Source organism: Muntiacus reevesi, chromosome 2 (assembly GCF_963930625.1).
Source record: "Muntiacus reevesi chromosome 2, mMunRee1.1, whole genome shotgun sequence".
Lineage (NCBI taxonomy): Eukaryota > Metazoa > Chordata > Mammalia > Artiodactyla > Cervidae > Muntiacus > Muntiacus reevesi.
Window position 1 is genome coordinate 259657186 of NC_089250.1, and position 12822 is coordinate 259670007.

Here is a 12822-nt window from a genome sequence, read left to right on the forward strand (position 1 = left end):
ACCCCAATCTTATCAGTTAGGCTTAATTTAATTATGATCTGATCATGGTAACTGTAATCAGAATTACATCACTACATCAAATTTCCAGGTCACGTCTTGTTAGCAGCCCCTAATCCTTAATACATTTATTCCTGTTGAGAGGTTATCTTACTACATAATAAGACACTTTAAAAACTATGTCATTTTAGTCTATCACCTCAAAGACTTTGATTGCAGGATCTGGCATGCCGTAGGTAATTAGTAAAGGTCTGGTGGTTTTGTCCCAAATTCTACTTCTAGCAGTCAAGTTAAGGAAATATCTGTAGAAATTTATGACATGAAAGGACATTCAACATATGTTTTGGATAACCAAACATTAAAAACAAAATTCTAACAATGGGCAACAGATTAATTAATTTGGTTCTGCTATATAAAGACAAATATACTATTGTTATAATGATTTTAGTCTGGATTAATTGCTGAAGAATTAGTGAGTAGGTTTAAAATAAACACATAATTTGGAGATGGTATCTTGTTGAAATTTAGATCATAGGGTCTCTTGTCAGATTTTTAAAATATGAAACTGAGTTCATAGTGTTTATGACATCTTAATGCCTTGTTTTTTCATTGATAAATGTAGAATATCACCTACTATGAGTATTGTGAAGAAAGATACTCTATAAAACACCTAGTAGTATTTTATCCCACATATTAGTGTAAATTAGCTGGTTTTACTCATGTGAAGATGTTACATGTCCTCAAATATAAAAGAATCTTAATAGTAATATTATTATATTATACTATTAAGAAAATTTGTTTCTCATGCCTGCTATTTCTTATAGTGCTAATAACATCCACCCCAATTTAGTAGTTAAGTGTGAGAGTACATTTATTCTTATTAAAGGAATATCTTTTTAATCAGAAAAGAGTTTTGAAATACAAACCCAACCCACATTGCCTGAGACTGGCCTTGGCTCAATTAATAGAACCTGAAACTGTAAGAAAAAAAGGGAAAAGAGGTCTTTTTAAACTCATGTGAGTAAACTTAATTTATTCCAATTGTTATTTATAAGCTAATAAGTTTTATATTGAAATAATTGATTCATGACTAGGTTTTAAAATGAAACTATGAGATATCTGATTCTATCTTTATGCAAAAATTAATTTGTAAATGAGCTCTATTTATTCATTGAAAAAGACCCTGATGCTGGAAAAGATTGAAGGCAGGAGGAGAAGGGGATGACAGAGGATGAGATGGTTGGATGGCATCACTGACTTGAAGTTCCCCAGACCAGGGATCCAACCCGTGCATCCCACCCCATCTCCCTCACCCCCACCCCCTACCCCACCACTGTGGTAGGAGTGAGCAGTCTTAACCACTTGACCACCGCCTGGGAAATCCCCAATCCAACTTTTTGATCAAAGAAAACTATATTTCTAATAGATGTGGACACATTCACAAGAAAATTGAGTTTCCTTGCAGCTTTGAACCTTACTGAACACTTCTGGAGGTCTGGAGAAAGAGTTTTCCTCAGCAAACTGCCTAAAAATCTACAGTTCCACATTTCTGATTCTGGCTCTTCAAAAATTATTTAGAAGTATCAGGAATTTCTATGCTTGAGACGTGGTAGAAGCTTGTGTGGGAAAATAACTTCAAATCAACTTAATGCTTCTATATCTGTCCTCTTTTTCATTTTTTCTGCACTTAAGATAGAAAATGTTATGAAACTTACCCAATATCCCCTTTTAGTCCTGGGTACTTTTTTCCAATTCCAGATATTACTGGGGCCCCTGAGTCTTAGATTATCTGGCTCTCAAGGAAGAAATAAATAAATCAACTAACTGAATGTGATTTTGATGTGATCTGATGTTTAACATGATGTGATGATGTATGCCCCTTCCGGAAAAGAGAATTACTATAGACTGCAATTTCTGAAGTCAGTGATCTTAAAAAGGACCCAAAGTCAGTCACTCCTTGTCTACAATGAGAATACACTAAAAGGTAGTCTCACTTTATCCAATAAGACCTGGAAACATGGCTTTGCCACTAAACAGTGTAATTTGTATCTGTTTTGATCTCAGAAGCTTCAGTTCTAAAATGGAAATACAGGGACTTCCCTGGTGGTTCAGTGGTTGAGAATCTACCTGCCAGTGCAGAAACACGGGTTCGATCCCTGGTTGGGGAAGATACCACATGCCATAGGGAAACTAAGGCCCTGCACCACAACTGCTGAAGCCAGGGTGCCCTAGAACCCACCAGCGACAAGAGAAGCTCCCACAATGAGAAGTAGAAGCACAGCGACTAGAGAAAGCCTCGTGGGCAACAATGAAGTGCGAAGCAATGAAGACCTAAAGCAGCCAAAAATGAAATACATGATAAAAAACAAAATAAGATGGAAATATACTAAGCATCTGTAACATTTCAGGTGTAACTGGAATTTTAGGAAAGATATGTACACCCCAACATGCATACACACGCAAATACATACACAATCGTACAGCATGGGTAGATTATGAACCCAAGTTCGGGTGCTCACCTGTCAAGGCTTCCATGACCTTGGGCATCCCATCACTGACTCAACAGGGTGGACCCTCACACATAGTCCTGAGCCCTCGTAAAATATGATCTCTGCAGTCGCCTCTTCAGAATTCTCCGGGGCGGTGCCACGCCACCGGGGGTCGCCTCCTCCTAACCCTGGGAACCACTCAGCTTAGCCTCGGCCTCAGGTCGGACCGAGATCTGCGGGCAGAGATAAGCGGTGCGCACGCGCAGTCCGGCGGTCTCAGAATTCTCCGGCGGGCTGGGAGCGGCGGCTTAGCTTTGGGACCTCCTAGGTCAGACCGTAGCTCCCACAGTCGACGAGGTGTCTTCATCCTCAGGTATTTTTCCCATGTCCCTTGTTGCGCGCTGCGCGCAAGTGGCACCCTTCCAAGGAAGAATCCGGTATGGGTCGCCGCAGAAATGACTGTGCACAGGTAGCCCGAGCCCGAGGAAGACGGTGAGTGAAGGTGAGAGTGGAATTTCGGGAGGCGCTTAAAGCGTGGGCGCCCCGAGCACCGTCGTGGGAATCCCCCAGCCCCCTTGGTCCTGTGGGCTCTTGAGCAGCGGGGAGGGTGGTTGCAGTCCTGAGAGAAAGTCGGGACGGGTGCGTGGTTGTGAGAGGCCTTGCTCCGTGCGAAGGGCCGCGGGGGAGTTCCATGGCGGTGGGTCGAGACCGGACGAGGTGCTTGGTTATCCTTGCCTGACGGGGATCAACGGTGCATGTCCTTTATGTGAGCGTGAATTGCGGTAGCCTAGTGGTGACTATCTCAGTGACCCATGGGTCTGAGCTCCCTGCTGCTTCCTCTACGTTCCTGTCAGCACCGACAACTGCCACAGAGAAATCACTCCCAAGTGGGAAACCAGATGCTAAGCCCTCGATGAAGGTTTTTGGTAAGAAGGTACAGACTGGCTTTTAGGATGCGAATTTTAGATTAGGGATTGTCCCCGAGTCACGATTCTAGGAAGGAATGGATAGGCTCTTAAGAATGGGGTTCCTTCCTGTGACAGTTATTTCTGGGTTCATTGGTACATTTGAGGATAACAACGTTTCTTGAGCTGTGAAGGCATGAACCTACTGTGAGCACCCTCTTATTTAATTTTGGTTTTCTATATGAGCTCACAACCGATGGAGCCACAGAGGGTGTATTGTAATAAATAATAAATACCTAACGTGTGGTGACTCTGATTATTTCCCTGCAGGTTTCTGTAAAGAAACAAGAAAAATGTGAGGTTAATTATGACTTCTGTTTGAAAGTTAAGCGACTGAGCCAGAATTCAGTTGTCTAGTTCTTAACCAAAGTTCTTTTGATTGAATTTATGGGTGTAGAGGGAACCACAACCCCCCAAATTTTTTATAGATAATCTCTATGTATATTTGTAATTTCCATTTTTCAAAGGTGTACGCAATTCAAAAGATTTAGACCTGGGTTTTTATCTAGAATAAAAATTTATTATATCTTGGGACAGTTTTGTACAAAATTAGTGATCAAGATAATGAGAATGATTAAGAAACTCCCATGACATCCATGAGACGATATTATGTAGATAATAAAATTTCTGTTTGTAAAGTTAGTCATGATAAGGAAAAATGGCCATGATCTAATGTTAAATCATTTTCATATGGGACTTCCTTGATAGTTCAGTGGCTAAGACTCCTAGCTCCCAATGCAGGAGCCCCCCAACCCCCTTTACATCCCTGTTTGGGAAACTAGATCCCACATGCTGCAACTAAGACCTGCTGAATACAAATAAATATTTTAAAAAATCATCTTCTTCATAGTTGTAGATAATGATACCCAAGAAAATTTAAAATTACATGTGGCATTCATTTTTTAAAATAGGGGATAATCCTTGCAAAAGGATCCCCCTTCCTGCAACACTTAGTCTTCAAAACAGGCCTCTTTTGTAGGTGGTATTCTTATCCCTTTCTTTGCTGATGTTATAAGTTAACATAGGCACTGAGATATTTTTAACTCTCACAGCTTAAAGTTGGTTTTCAATTCCCGAAAGTCCAACAACATAGCTTGTGTCTTCATTTTAACAGTATATTATCTTATACATTTGCATGCCTTTTTTTCCCTTTTTTTAATCCATTATGTCAGTCTCTTTTAAGTGAACAGTTTAATCCATTTAAATTTGAAGTACTTACTGATTAGGAGAAACTTATGCCATTTTGCCATTTGTTTTCTGTGTGCCTTGCCTTTTTTGTTCCTTGATCCCTCCATTCCTGCCTTCTTTTTGTGTTTAATTGATTGTGGTGTCCTGTTTGATTCTTTTTCTCTATTTTTTAGTTGTTTTCTTAATGGTTATCTTGAGGATTATAATGAGCATCTTAAATTTACGACAGCCTAGTTTGAATTAATACCAGCCTAGCTTTAATAGTATACAACAAATCTGCTTTTTGTTTGTTTGTGTTTTTTTTGTGGGGTGTTTTTTTTTTTTAGTACACTGTGGGTATAGCTCAGTGGTAGAACATTTGACTGCATACTTTTGAAACCTGCCTTGGTCTTCACTGAGTCAATATTGTTTTCCATCATTTCATATGGATTAATTATTAAGGAAACCTTAAGAAAGGCAATGCCAAAGAGTGCTCAAACTGCTGCACAATTGCACTCATCTCACACTCTAGTAAAGTTATGCTTAAAATTCTCCAACCCAGGCTTTAGCAATATGTGAACCGTGAACTTCCAGATGTTCAAGCTGGATTTAGAAAAGGCAGAGGAACCAGAGATCAAATTGCCAACATCCGCTGGATCATCGAAAAAGCAAGAGAGTTTCAGAAAAACATCTATTTCTGCTTTATTGACTATGCCAAAGCCTTTGACTGTGGATCACAATAACCTGTGGAAAATTCTGAAAGAGATGGGAATGCCAGACCACCTGACCTGCCTCTTGAGAAACCTGTATGCAGGTCAGAATGCAACAGTTAGAACTGGATATGGAACAACAGACTGATTCCAAATAGGAAAAGGAGTATGTCAAGGCTGTATATTTAACTTACACGCAGAGTACATGAGAAACGCTGGGCTGGAGGAAGCACAAGCTGAAATCAAGATTGCCGGGAGAAATATCAATAACCTCAGATATGCAGATGAACTGTGGTGTTGGAGAAGACTCTTGAGAGTCCCTTGGACTGCAAGGGGATTGGACCAGTCCATACTAAAGGAGATCAGTCCTGGGTGTTCATTGAAAGGACTTATGTTGAAGCTGAAACTCCAATACTTTGGCCACCTTATGTGAAGAGCTGACTCATTTGAAATGACCCTGGGAAAGATTGAGGGCAGGAGGAGAAGGGGACAACAGAGGATGAGATGGTTGGATGGCATCACGGACTCAATGGACATGGGTTTGGGTGGACTCCGGGAGTTGGTGATGGGCAGGGAGGCCTGGCATGCTATGGTTCATGGGGTCGCAGAGTCAAACACGACTGAGCGACTGAACTGAACTGAACTGAATGGGTCACCATATTGCAAGCTGTCATATTTTTAACCTGTTGCCTGAGAGAGAGTTATTTTTAATTTTTGCCTATCAAAAATTATTCTCTGATGAACATCCTTGTATACATGCTATTAAGTGCCTACAATATTCTAGACCTAGAAGTTGTAAGACATGGGTAATACAATCACTAGAAAGTCATAGTTGCTTCCTTTAAAATGCTTATTATCTAAAATGAGGTCAAATCTGAATAGGAGTAAGGTGGTGTGAAATGAGAGATGAAGGTGACCTACCTTGTGAATTCACAGGAATGTCTGTCTGTAGCAATAGTTAGGACCTGAGCAAAACACACAGATTCTATGAAATATCAGTGATAATAAATGGATTTTTTTTGTTGTGACTTTTGTACTTTACAGTTTCCTTCTAATTTTGTTGGGCACAAAGTGAACCTAGTAGGATATCATAATTCAGCAGCTGTCTGGGAGACATCTTGGCTTAGTTGACAAGTTTAGAAACCAGGTAAACCTTTCTGTCAAGAAAACCTGAAATAAAGCTATACTGAAATCATCATTTCATACAAGAGATTACACAAAGACTGCTCTCTATTTTGTCTAGACAGAACTCCATCATACCTGAGAAGAAATGGTAGAGTGAATGTAGATACTGGGATCCAAAGAAACAGACAAAAGATAAGCCGCTCAGTAAAACAATCTAAATTTAGATAACAAAGAATTTTCTTGAATTCTTCTTTTTGGACAACATCTTCCTGTTAACAATTTTTTGAAAAATAATACACATTTATTTCAAGTTTCTTGTTGTTTAGTCACTAAGTCGTTTCTGACTCTTTGTGACCCCATGAACTGCAGCATACCAGGCTTCCCTTTCCTTCACTATCTCCCATAGTTTGCTCAGACTCATGTCCATTGAGTCGGTGATGCCATCCAACCCTCTCATCCTCTCTTGCCCCCTTCTCCTACCCTCAATCTTTCCCAGCATCCAAGTCTTTTCCAGTGAGTAGGCTCTTCACATCACACGGTCAAAGTGGTAATTGTTAAAATAATTATTGAATAAACTTTTAAAAAGAAAAATCAAGATCAGAATTAAAAAATAAGCACTGCTGTTAGATGGTCACATAACCTTCCAGACTTTTATTATCTACTAATTTCAGTGGTCTCTTTCTCTGACTCTGCTTCTCTATGTGGCTTGATATATTTAGATATTGTTCAGAAATACATATATTGGTCAATCTGATTGTTTTGTTGACAGTGTATCTGGAATATTTCCCCATATCCTTAAATATTTTCCCAACTTCACATTTGGTATCTACTTTGATTTATAGTACAGTGATGGTTTGTCATATATTTAACTAGTAAGCTTTGCTAGACTCAAAGTCCCGAACACTGACTTTCTCTCTTCAATGTCTTAACCAACTTCATATAATTATAAAGCCACAAAAGAGGTCCTTATTAGGATGGTAGTCTTAGAAAGTGGGAATAGAAGGAAGAGGATCTGCTCTGAGCAAGACTGCACTGCCCACTCTTAGGTCTGCATCTCCCTTACCAAAATGATACAGTGCCAGAAAACTTGCTGCTGACATATCTGGGTCTGGCAGAAATGCCTCTGTTCTATGACTTTGTTCCTCCTAGACCCCTGGGATTTGGCAGAGGAAATAGGTTTATCTAGAATCCTGATCTACCCAAATCACGTGTGATGGTAAATAGTTTGGAACCTGGAGTGGAAGATTATAATGTTATTAACTTATGTTCTGTTGGGAACACCAAACTGCTCTCAAGGTCTTCTCTTCTTCCAGCTCTGGCTTTCTGGACATCTGCTTTTCTGTTAGAGGAACCTTGAGGACTGATCCAGTCTTGCAGGTCTAAAACCATGGCTCATGTAAGTTGATGTTTCTCTCATTCTTGGAGTATGTGTATTTTTTTAGATCATTTGAGTATTTCCATTAATTTTTCTAAAGTTTACTACCCAAAGAGGTTCCTCAGATAACCTGCCTCCCAGCTTTTGTTCTAGTGAAATGTGATACATAATTACCCAGCATCCTCTCAATGTGCTTCAGTCTAAACTAACTAGTGTTGGTGTTGCTGTCCCGCAAAGCTGGTGTCAGACGAGCTGCAGGGCAGTGCAGCCAGGCAGTGAGGTAAGCTGTCTGGCCTTTAACCCTTCCTCCTTGGTTAAGGAAGTGGCCAACCAGTACAGTGTTCTCTTCAGACAAGAGCACACCCATGATGATGCCATCTGGTCAGTTGCCTGAGGGTCAAACAAAGAAGACTCTGACACAGTGGTCATAGGATCCCTAGATGACCAAGTGAAGGTCTGGAAATGGTGTGATAAGAAGCTGGACCTACAGTGGAATCTGGAGAGCCATCAACCGAGTGTGTTGTCTGTGGACTTCAGCCACACCCTACCCATTGCTGCAACCCATTCTCTTGATGCTCATATTCTTTGGCAGTTGGAAAAGAGCAAACAAATAAAGTCTGTAGATGCAGGACCTGTGGATGCATGGACTTTGGCCTTTTCTCCTGATTCCCAGTATCTAGGCAAGGAATTCATGTGGGGAAAGTGAGCATTTTTGATGTGGAAAGTAGGAAAAAGGAGTATTCTTTGGACACAAGAGGAAAATTCATTCTTAGTATTGCATATTGTCCTGATGGGAAGTTTCTGGCCAGTAGAGCCATAGGTGGAATCATCAGTATTTTTGATATCACAACTGGGAAACTTCTGCATATGCCAGAAGGCCATGGTATGTCCATTCGCTCCTTGACTTTTTCCTGGATTCACAGATCCTTGTAACTGCTTCGGATGATGGCTCTGCCAAGATATGTGACGTACAACATGCCAACTTGGCTGGCACGTTGAGTGTGCATCCTGGGTGGTGAATGTTGCATTTTGTCCTGGTGACACACGCTTGGTTTCCAGTTGATCTGACAAAAGTGTAAAAGTTTGGGATGATGGAATGAGGACTTGTGTTCACACCTTCTTTGATCACCAGGATCAAGTCTGGGGAGTCAAATACAATGGAAATGGCTCAAAAATTGTGTCTGTTAGAGAAACGACCAGGAAATTCACATCTATGATTGTCTAATTTAAAGGTCAAAGTCTTCCAGACTAATGCAAAGAAAATGTATAGATTGAGCATGACATCCCTTACCTTTCTGTCTTGTGTAAAAGAAATAGCATTTATTGTAGCAAAAACTTTTGTAGATACGCATAAATCTTTTCATGTTTTATTGTAAATGCCATTCATACTTTAACATGAAGTGTTCTTAATGCAAAAAAAACACCCAAAAAGTAGTGTTCATATTATTACTAAGAAATTATCCAACATGTCTTACATGTCCATTCTTCTATCAAGGGCAGTGTTGAAGGAGTGAAGGAGATAAGTCCATTAAAGATTTGTTATATGAGTCAGGTCTGGATTTTTGTTGACATGGAGACAGTGGTTGTATTTGACTGTCCAGGAGAAGACTTTGAAATTTTCCAGATGTAAGATTCCAGGTAGATAAGACAGAAATTTGGTATTGAATGACTTAAATCTCAGTGAATAGTAGTATCTCATAGTTTATGTGAATTAGTGTATATACATGATTGAGATTTGCAAACTTGGAGGTCATGGATCTTGGCAGGAAATCCCTGAAAGGTAAATATCAAGACTATTGTGTTGTTGAATGGAACATACTAAATTTGGGCGACATATTTCAACATCCTTCCTCAATATTCTTTAACTCTACCTATTAGTTATCTACTGTTACATAACATATTACTCTGAAACTTAGTAGCTTAAAGCAGTAAACGTTTATCTCATGATTTCACTGGTTCAGAAATCTGGACATGGCTTGACTTGGCTCTAGATCTCTTTACACTAGGTCTCTTGCAAGGCTATTAAGTTGTTGGATAGAGTTGCAGTCATCTTAAGGCCAATATTGGGTATATCCTCTTCTAAGCTGACTCAGATGGTTCCAAGATCCAGTTACTCATGGGAGGTTTGGAGGCCACCCCTGGTTGAGCAAGTGAGACATCAAAAGAGGCAAACAGAATGACAGTCTTAGTCTGCAGTCTGCCATCACAAGTAACATTTCACCACTTTAATCATATTGTGTTTATTAAAAACAAGTCACTCAATTCAGCTCATACACATGTGAAGGAGAGTGCATAAGGGCATAAATACCAGAAAATGATCATTGGTAACCTAAGTAATCACTCAGCACAAGCCAAGTGTTCAGTAATAGACGTTAGATGGCAGTAAAAAGAAAATGTATCATCATAAGTAGTAAGTGAATACAGAATCATAGGATTGGAGAAGACCTTACAAATGCTGTGCCTCCTAAATGTTGTTCACTTAAATCTGATGTATACATAAAATATAATGTCATGTGCCAAAAATTAGGTGAATTAATTTTTTAAAAAACTATAAGATCTGACATAGTGAAGCATTTAATAATTGAGGAAATTCTGTTTTATATAAACTGTATTTGCTAAAATTGGGGCTTTATACTGCATTAAAAAACAGCTGATTAAATTTTCACTTCTTTAAAAAGCAAAAATTTTCCTTGACAGCTCATGTTTACTGAGAATTTACATGACAGATACCAATCAGGCATTATCCTCATGTTCACTATTTAATAACCAAGTGTCACTATTTTACCTGTTGTCAAATGGTTCAGATACTTAAGAACAAGCCAGGCAATTTTGTCTATTTCAACAAGCTTCTTCAAAAATACCTGTATATTCTGCTTCAGTCCCTTCATATATTATAGATTTTTAGCCCATGTACTTGCCATATTACTCTCTTCCTACAGTACAATCCTTATCTTCTCTCCTGTGCTCAAAATATTCCTTTCATCTCCCCAATAATACATAGGTTTGCTGTTTCAGACATCGACATTCAGGGATGTGGCCATCCACTTCTCCCAGCAGGAGTGGGAATGTCTCAACCCTGTTCAGAAGAACTTGTACCGGGATGTGATGATGAAGAACTATGATAACTTGGTCTCCCTGGGTATGTTTTTCAGCCTCAAGTGATTTAAAGTAATTTAGAATCTGCTCTTTAAGATATGTATTTTTTCCCACTGTAATTTTCAGGGCTGCCTTTAGGAAACTAGTTAACACTTTCTTGTTCTTTTTTACCAAGGAAGTGGTTTGAGCTTCGTCAGGTTGGAAATCACATCTGCATTAAATATCCTTATCCTCCCTCTCCTTCAGTTACATTGATACCTCCTCTGTTCTTAATTACAGTTGCCTCTCTTCCTTTATGAATAGGGTGTAGTTTAGAAATCTCTGGGATCTGTCATATATCATTGTCAAAAGAATCCAGATTTCCTATTTATTTGTGCTCAGAGTTTCTATAGATATTCCATTTTATTATCTGATCCTCTTGCGGAGAGATCAGTCAGACACAGGGTGCTAAATTGCTCTACTTGCTCTAAAAGAGCCCCTATAATTTTTATAGCAGTGGGTTAAATAAATGGAATTCATTGAAAACTGAAGAACATGCATTCTGTTTTGGAGAAATTTTTTCTATTTTGCAGTTGAAAGTTATAATCAATGAACACTGCATTTTAAATGTATTTAATATCCTGCAGATAGGTCTTCTTGTGTACTCTTTGTAAAACAATAATATAGGTAATAGTGTTAATAGCTAACATTGTGCTTAGGATTTAATAGGCAAGGCTCTAAGCATTTTATATACATATATATATCAACTTGTTTTTTCCTCCTTATCATTCCCATTTTATAAGTGAGTACTGAGGCACAACAAGTTTAAGTGACTTTCCCAAGGTCAGACACAACTGGAAGGTGTAAAAGCAGGAAGTGAATTAAGGTTCCAGGATCTGTATTTTCAACTAAGGTATTAATACATGTGTTCAATAAAAAGAGGATATATGAGTCTATGTGTATGTATTCATATATATATATATCTTAAACTGACCCCTCCTGATTTCTTGTATTTCATTCCTTTACCTTCTCTTCTAGAAAATTTTATTCAATATTATTTTGACCTTTTAACTGAGCGATGTTTTCTTCTACATCGTGTGCCATTGTTTTCTTTGTAAGCAGGACATTCCATTTCTAAGCCAGATGTGATTTCATTATTGGAGCAAGGAAAAGAGCCATGGATGGTTGTGGGAGAAGAAACAAGAAGATGGTGTACAGGTAAGTATGAGCAAGTCAAATTATGGGCCCACATCCATGTAAGTAAAAGCCCAGTTGTCAAGGAGACACACACTTGAAATATTGGCTTGGAAAGCTTCATTCACATTGGAGAAAATACCTTTGATCTAAAGTGGAAATAAATGCTCTGCGTGAACTACCTAGTGAATTTTATCTTTACTTCATTAACCACTCCCTTTGTTATTCTTCTTACATTTTCCTCCCAGTTCAGTGATGGGCACTGTCCTTCTTCTTCATGCACCTCTTATTTATTTATTTATTTATTTGGCTGCACCAGGTCTTAGTTGTGGCATGTGGAATCTTTAGTTGAGGCATGTGAACTCTTAGTTAAGGCATGTGGAGTCCAGACCAGGGATTGAACCTGGGTCTCTTGTGTTGGGAGCATGGGGTCTTAGCCACTGGACCAGCAGGAAAGTCCCCTTATGCATCTTTTATTATGTATTTTGGACTCAAATGTTTTCCAGAACCTCTGGGGCACTTAGGTTTGTAATATGGCTTCATTAACTAAAAATATATTTATTACTATATCTGGTTAATAAATGGAGTTTGTATTATATTAGGGAAGACATAAAATAAATGTAAACAAATAAGTAGATAAACAGCATCACATAGTGAAGCATAGTTTGAAGGAGACTGCCAAGGATAAGGCAAATTTAGATAATGAGGTAAAATGGTCAGGAACC

General features: G+C 38.9%; 1 long non-coding RNA gene and 1 pseudogene across 1 annotated transcript; both read left to right on the forward strand.

Moving 5' to 3' along the window:
* The first annotated feature begins 7718 nt into the window (after positions 1-7718).
* On the forward strand, positions 7719-12154 carry LOC136161289 (uncharacterized). Its single transcript, XR_010661702.1, has 3 exons — positions 7719-7849; positions 10830-10967; positions 12026-12154. It is a non-coding gene; the product is annotated as an uncharacterized lncRNA (long non-coding RNA).
* LOC136159219 (superkiller complex protein 8-like) lies at positions 7858-9058 on the forward strand (annotated as a pseudogene).
* Positions 12155-12822: the final 668 nt, after the last annotated feature.